This window comes from Silene latifolia, chromosome 4 (assembly GCF_048544455.1).
Source record: "Silene latifolia isolate original U9 population chromosome 4, ASM4854445v1, whole genome shotgun sequence".
In the NCBI taxonomy this organism is placed as follows: domain Eukaryota; kingdom Viridiplantae; phylum Streptophyta; class Magnoliopsida; order Caryophyllales; family Caryophyllaceae; genus Silene; species Silene latifolia.
Genome location: NC_133529.1, coordinates 110,479,874 through 110,486,750, shown reverse-complemented (window position 1 = coordinate 110,486,750; position 6,877 = coordinate 110,479,874).

Genomic DNA, 6,877 nt, shown 5'->3' with positions numbered 1-6,877 from the left:
CAGAAAATGAAGACGGTTTTAGGCCCGGACTCCAAATGTACTCTAATTACTGTCAAAACGACCGTATCGGGACGTAGATGACAACTAAGAGGTAGATATTAATGTTTGAGCAATCACTTGACGATAATCTTACGAACTGTCACAAATCGTTCCGTGTACCAAACATGCGGCCCAATCATCACCGGGTGGTTTGCGAGAGGTGCAGAAATGAGGTATCTACAACAGTTCGTATATTCGCATCAGTAATGCCATACATTGCTTTTTGACAACAGCGGTTCCCTCATAGGCTAATTCTAGACCACCCCATCTTTCCTTGGCAGATGAACCGGTTGAGAAACGATCGAATTCAGTTGAAATCATACCGTTTTGCAATAAGCTTATTGCTTTTGAATTCTTCTCAGCCTTTTTATAATCCGCCTCAATATAGTCCTCTTCCTTCTTTTCGACGGTAGTGTCATTAGTGGTTGCAAGTAAGATCTTATTCAGACCATTCTTGATAATCAACCAGCACTCCCAATCGTTACCCTTAATGAAATGGGTCATCATATTCTTCCATAAACCATAGTTCTTCCCATTGAATATAGGACACTTAAGGTGTTTGGAATCCATTTGATAAAAAATAAATGCAGCGGAAAAACGATAAATAGACTCAAAAAAGATCAGACTCTAGCTGTTAGGCTATCAAGAGCACGAGGCTCTAATACCAATTGAGGAGTCTATTGATCGAATACGAAAGAGAGGGGGGAGGGGGGTGAATTGAGTATTAAAAACGATGCCCACTTTTTCGAAATATATGATGTAAAATTAATTATTTGATTTTATTGATTAAAATCAACAAATTAATTTACTAATAATAAACGCAAAATCGAAATAATAAAAATAAAGAAAGAGAGAAAGAGAGACACGCAGGATTTTGAAGTGGTTCAGTTTCACAAGTCGAAACCTACGTCCACTATTCTCGATTAAAAATTTTTAGTACCTTTCTACTGATTACAAAAATTATCAATCCACTCGTATAATCAACACTATGATTATAACTCAGATTGAGTATCGCTAAGTACTCTAATTTTGCTTCTTACGTTAATAAGAAAAGTACAACGATAAATACTAATCTCACGTTAATGAGTGAGTATAATATCCTTGTGTACTTAGTATCCTATAACGATTTTCCTTTGAGTGATTGACAAATTATGATGCGCAACTTTTGTATAAGCAATTTGTGAAATAAGAATTAAAGCTCAAAGAATTTTGCTTAAATATTTTTCTCTTGAAAGTTGTAGATGTGTGTCACCCATAATTGTTGAATGAAGAGAGGTATTTATAGTTTTTTAGATTAGGGTTTAGAATATACTAGAAGGTGTGAAACCCTAAATAACTTGACGAACAAGTAGGAGGCTAGGGTTGTGGTGGTTCGGCCTCTAGGGTTTCGGCCGGCCCATCATTGGGCTCTCATGAGTCCAATTTGGCCTCCACTTGTTCACAACAAATCGAGATAGAATTTAGTTGAAACCCTAGGTTGCATGACGACATAAATATCGTGTTACAAACCAATAGTACATCCAACTTAAATTCTAATTAAATAATTCCAATTATATAAATACTCTCTTATTCTTATAAAACATTAAAAATATATTTTCCAAAAATTAACGCATCATTTTGTCTAGTAGTAAAGTTATGGCTATGAGGTCATAACTTTACTAACCTTTAAATCAAACAAAGTAAAACCATTACCGGATGACGACCTATACTATCTAATCTTCAGAAGATCTTCAGTAAACGAATCGTCTCTTCACAAGTCTCTCATCTTGAGTCTTGTGGTTGATATTTGATCTTGATATTGAATATTACGTTCAAATGTCTTTGAAGTTGTACCTCCTTGGTCCAAACTTCAAGCTTGCGTCATTGTAATTGTTCCTTTATATACTAAGACTTGAGCACACAATTACACGCACATGTTTATAATATTAAGTCCACATACAAATCATTACTGTCATTATCAAAACAACTAATTAGGACTAAAGGTCCAACAGTTCTATTATCTCCCTTGTCATTTCCATTATCAATTAGTTATTATGATCACTTTATCATTTGTCATTAGTTTAATTTACATTATGCAAGAGTAGTTAAATTTGTTTAGGGAATAAGGAAAACCATGCATAAGTAGTTCTTGCAATTGTTGAATTAGGATGTTATAATATCGTTTCATTGTTTCTTTCACATGTTTGCATTGTATTGTTAGTCTTTGATAAATGATCAATATCTTAGATTAAATTTGTTAATCACTTTTATAAGTCGAGAGACACGAAATTGAATTAGACTAAACATGTGTTAGTAGGACGACCAAGATATAACGAGAGTTCTCTAGGACCCGACCTATGGTTGACAATAAGACCGAGAGGTGGTTGTCTTTAAGCCTAAACAATTAACAATTTTATCAACTCCTATGTTTAACCTAAGCATTTACATAATTTTCATGTGTGACCCGACCTCCCTAGACTATTCATTTATTATTGTTTTATCACATGTTTACCAACCAAATCAAGCAATCTTACGATAATCGACCTTGATAGAATTCACTCCATGACAACTTGTTTAGCAACTCCCGTCTCCTTGTGTTCGACCCCTATTACTACATTCACTTGTGTTTAGGGTATTTATCTTTGAAAAGGTTGCGACATCCTATCAACGAGAGACGATTTCATCTGACCAAAATGAGTGCAACTAACAAATCGACACCATATGAAATACCATATAACGATCTATTACGAAACTGATCTTCCGCATCTTCGCCATATGAGGAACGACCAAGACGCTCTTATCTATATTTTCAATAGAACTAAAACCTAGAAAGACAAAGACTGAAAGAACTCCGAAAATAGAGACGGACAAACGGATCTCACCAAAAGGGAGACTTTTATTGATTAATTCATAATGTTTCATACTAAAAATTGATAAATAAAGCTATTTAGGGGGGAGGGCTTACCATGATCGGGTTCATTTTGGTTAGTCACTTAAATCAGTTTGTCCTATTTCGAGTCCGGTACGAATTGCGTAATTGCGTTGGGTCAATATTACTTCAGTTGAGTTCTGGGTCAGAGTCGTGGATCAAACAATTAGTTTAAATGTATCATACTTAATAGTTTTTTTAATTTGAATTACTTGTTACATCGCGAACTAGTTGTTACACCTCACCCTAGGGGCGCGATGTTCCAATAAGACGAGATATTAGATGAAACATTGACGGTGATTGTTTTTTAGCAGTGTGATTCTATTGGGTAGTCTTATAGTGTAACTGCTATGAGGAGCATATTGGTAATGGTAGCTATATAGCAAGTAATTTTAAAATATGTTATTTAGAAACAAAATATGTTAAATGTATCATATACTTTTTAGTTTGAACTACTTATTACATCGCGAACTAGTTGTTACACCACACCCAAGGGGCGCGATGTTCCAATAAGACGAGATATTAGACGAAACTTTGGCGGTGATTGTTTTTTAACAGTGTGATTCTGTTGGGTAGTCTTATAATGTAACCACTATGAGGAGCATACTGGTAATGGTAGCTATATGACAAGTAATTTTAAAATATGTTATTTAGAAATAAAGAACACTCCACATCTCAAGGTGGGTCGCTTTCTCTTTCTTTTCTTTTTGGTAATTTGCTACGTGTGTATGATCTAAAAAATCGTATTTCATTATTGTAATAAACGCAATATTTATTAAATAATGAAAGTGTTTAAATAAGAAAAATAATAAAAGGTATAATACATACTAAAAATACGATAGTCGCATAAGCGTCTAGTGTCTAGACAGTCGATTTTCATTAATCTTTGTTATTTGCATCTCCCTTAAATTTATGAATTTATCAGAAATAAAGGTCGTCGGTGTTTTGCTGTAAAATGGTGAATATGTCAGAATATGCTACTAACTGAAGAAAGTTATTGTTTATTTCATATTTTAAACTATTCTATGACCTACAACATAAAAATATCAACAACGACAGACGATATGTCAAATGTTTTGATGAAATACGTCATTATTAAGAATAATAATCAAGGAACCCGCTACTGCCAACATGAAAGGACGAACATATTTGGCTTATCAAACAACTGTAGTGGATGAACATATTTATCTAATATTGATGTTTCAATTGACTTATGTTAGTCAGAACTTCCATTCGCACCTTTTGTAGCACGCTAAAAGGCAATTAGTATAATTAGTGTTTCTAATCTTGAACTTTTGATAACTACTATTGCCAGTATTCCTCTGCTACTCATATGGACTGTAATCCAGGCAACAGTCACTTAGAATTTCAGGGAAAATGGCCTGACTGTTATGATTTATCATGGAATACTAAAAATGTCAAAAGACCCTTATAAATCCTTAAAAATTGCAATAATTTAGTTTGGTAATTGATCTAAAACTGAATAAATTTTGGTGATTTTTGATGAACTCAGGGTATTTTTGAAACAAACTGCAACCAGTCCAGGGAGAACAGATTTACAACTTATCCTGTACTTGTGTGTTTGAGTAACAGAAAGATAAAACCTTAACCAAAGCACTAAGCCAATGGATTATGGGTGTGAATCAGACTCCAGCACACAGTAAAGAGACTAGATTCACTCTCTCAGCACTAAGCAAAGGAGGAACTCCATCACACAGCCAAGAGCTTGATTTCAGAACAAAGTTCAGAAATTCTAAAATAATTCAAATGCAATCTGATTTCTTTCATTGATGTTGCTTGGCTTATATAAGCTAAGTAATGTTGAGTTTACAACGTTCAGATTGAGTTCTAAGGCTGAGATTAAATCTTAGCTACCATAGAAAAGGAGACAATGCTCTTACATTTTTGAAAATAAGACAAAGACAATAAAGTATAAACTAATCTCCAGTCTCTTGCTGTTTGTGCAGGGAGCATTTAAAGCTCTAGTTTGTCTTGTACTCTTGTCTATTGAATTCTCAGTGGAGGTTTTCCCCATATAACATCTTGAGCTTGAGTCCAAACAAAAGATTAGGTGTTGCTGCAGCTTGGCTCATAAGTTTGCTGAGAATTGTCTGGCTGCTGTTTCTTACCTGGTTCCTGAGCTGATTAAAATGATTAAGGCCTTTTGTAGATTGTCCAACATGTATATATAAGTTGTTGTTGCCTGAATGACTTAGACTGGGCCTAGAATTGGGACTGAATTACTCTGGAGCCCCTGAACAACTGATCTGGACCTTGATGTGAATGTGACAGGGTCAGGGCTAAAGTTAGCTTGCTGAGCTCCTGCTCCAATCTCCTCTTCTTGATTTGGATTTGCTCTCAAATCTTCGACATCTTCTTCTTCATAAGATCCCTCATAGTAAGGTTGCAGGTCTTCTATGTTGAAGGTGCCATGAACACCATATTCTCCTGGTAAATTGAGTTGGTAGGCATTTGGATCAATCCTCTCAGTCACCTCAATTGGACCATATTCCCTAGGCATCAGTTTGTTCTTTCTCATGTCAGGAAACCTCTCCTTTCTCAGGTGCACCCAAACCAGATCATTAGGCTGAAATTCCATTACCTTTTTAGGGTCCTTCCTAGCCTTGTATTCAGCATTGACCCTTTCTAACTGCTTCCTGACCTGAGCATGAATTTGCTGCATCTGTTCCACCCTTTTATTGACATTATAATCAACTAACCCCTCTTGACTGGTGCTAGATCAGTTGGCATCAAGGGATTCTCACCATAGACAACCTCAAAAGGGCTCTGGCCAGTGCTGCTTGAAGGAGCTCTATTGAATGCAAATTCCACAGCAGCCAACTTTGATCCCAATCCCTCAAAGATTTGGCCACAGTGCATCTCAGGATCCTGCCAAGGGTTTTGTTGGTTGCCTCAGTTTGATCATCAGTTTGTGAGTGGTGGGATGTGCTGAATATGAGCTTGGTTTTCAGTAGTTTCCATAGAGTCCTCTAGAAATGACTCATGAACTTAACATCTCTGTCTGAAACAATGGTCTTTGGGACCCCATGAAGTTTCACAATCTCCTTGAAGTAAAGATCAGCAACACCCACTACATCCTTAGTCTTGGTTCAGGCAATGAAGTGTGTCATCTTACTAAACCCGTCCACCACCACCACCACCATGATTTAATATTTGCCTCTCTGGGTCCTTGGAAGAGCCATTAAAGTCCATAGTGACATCTTCCCAAGGCCTATATGGGACTGGCAATGGTGTATAAGGACCGGTCTGAAAATATGACTTGAACTGCTGACAAGGAGCACATCTCCTGATGACATCATGTACATCACCAAGCATCTTAGGCCAGTAAAACTGGTCCTGCAGGATTTCATAGGTCTTTTGCCCCCAAAGTGCCCAGTAAGGCCATTAGAGTGAGTCTCCGTAATCAGCAAACCTCTATGAGTGAGTCTCCGTAATCAGCAAACCTCTATAGCCTCCCTTGGGTATGCATAGCCTAATTCCAAGAAACAAATAATCATTCTGAATGGTGTAGTTGCTCCCCTTCTTAATTTGGCCTCATTGCTGCAAATTCCGTTCCTCTTTAAAATCAGGATCATCAGCATATAATTCCTTCATGTATTCAAACCCCAGCAACCTTTGCTCCATGAAACTGAGCATGATATATCTCTTAGACAATGCATCATCAACCACATTGTGCTTTCCCTAAACAAACTTGCTGGAAAATGAGAATGGTTGTAGAAACTCAACCCATTTAGCATGCCTTAGGTTTAACTTCTGATGACCATTTATGTACTTCAGTGCCCCATGATCTGAATGCAGAACAAAGGGCCTTGGCTTCAGATAATGGCTCCAATGGTTCAGGGCCTTAACAATAGCATAAAAATCTTTATCATAAGTAGAGTAAATAAATTTTGTTCCATTTAATTTCTC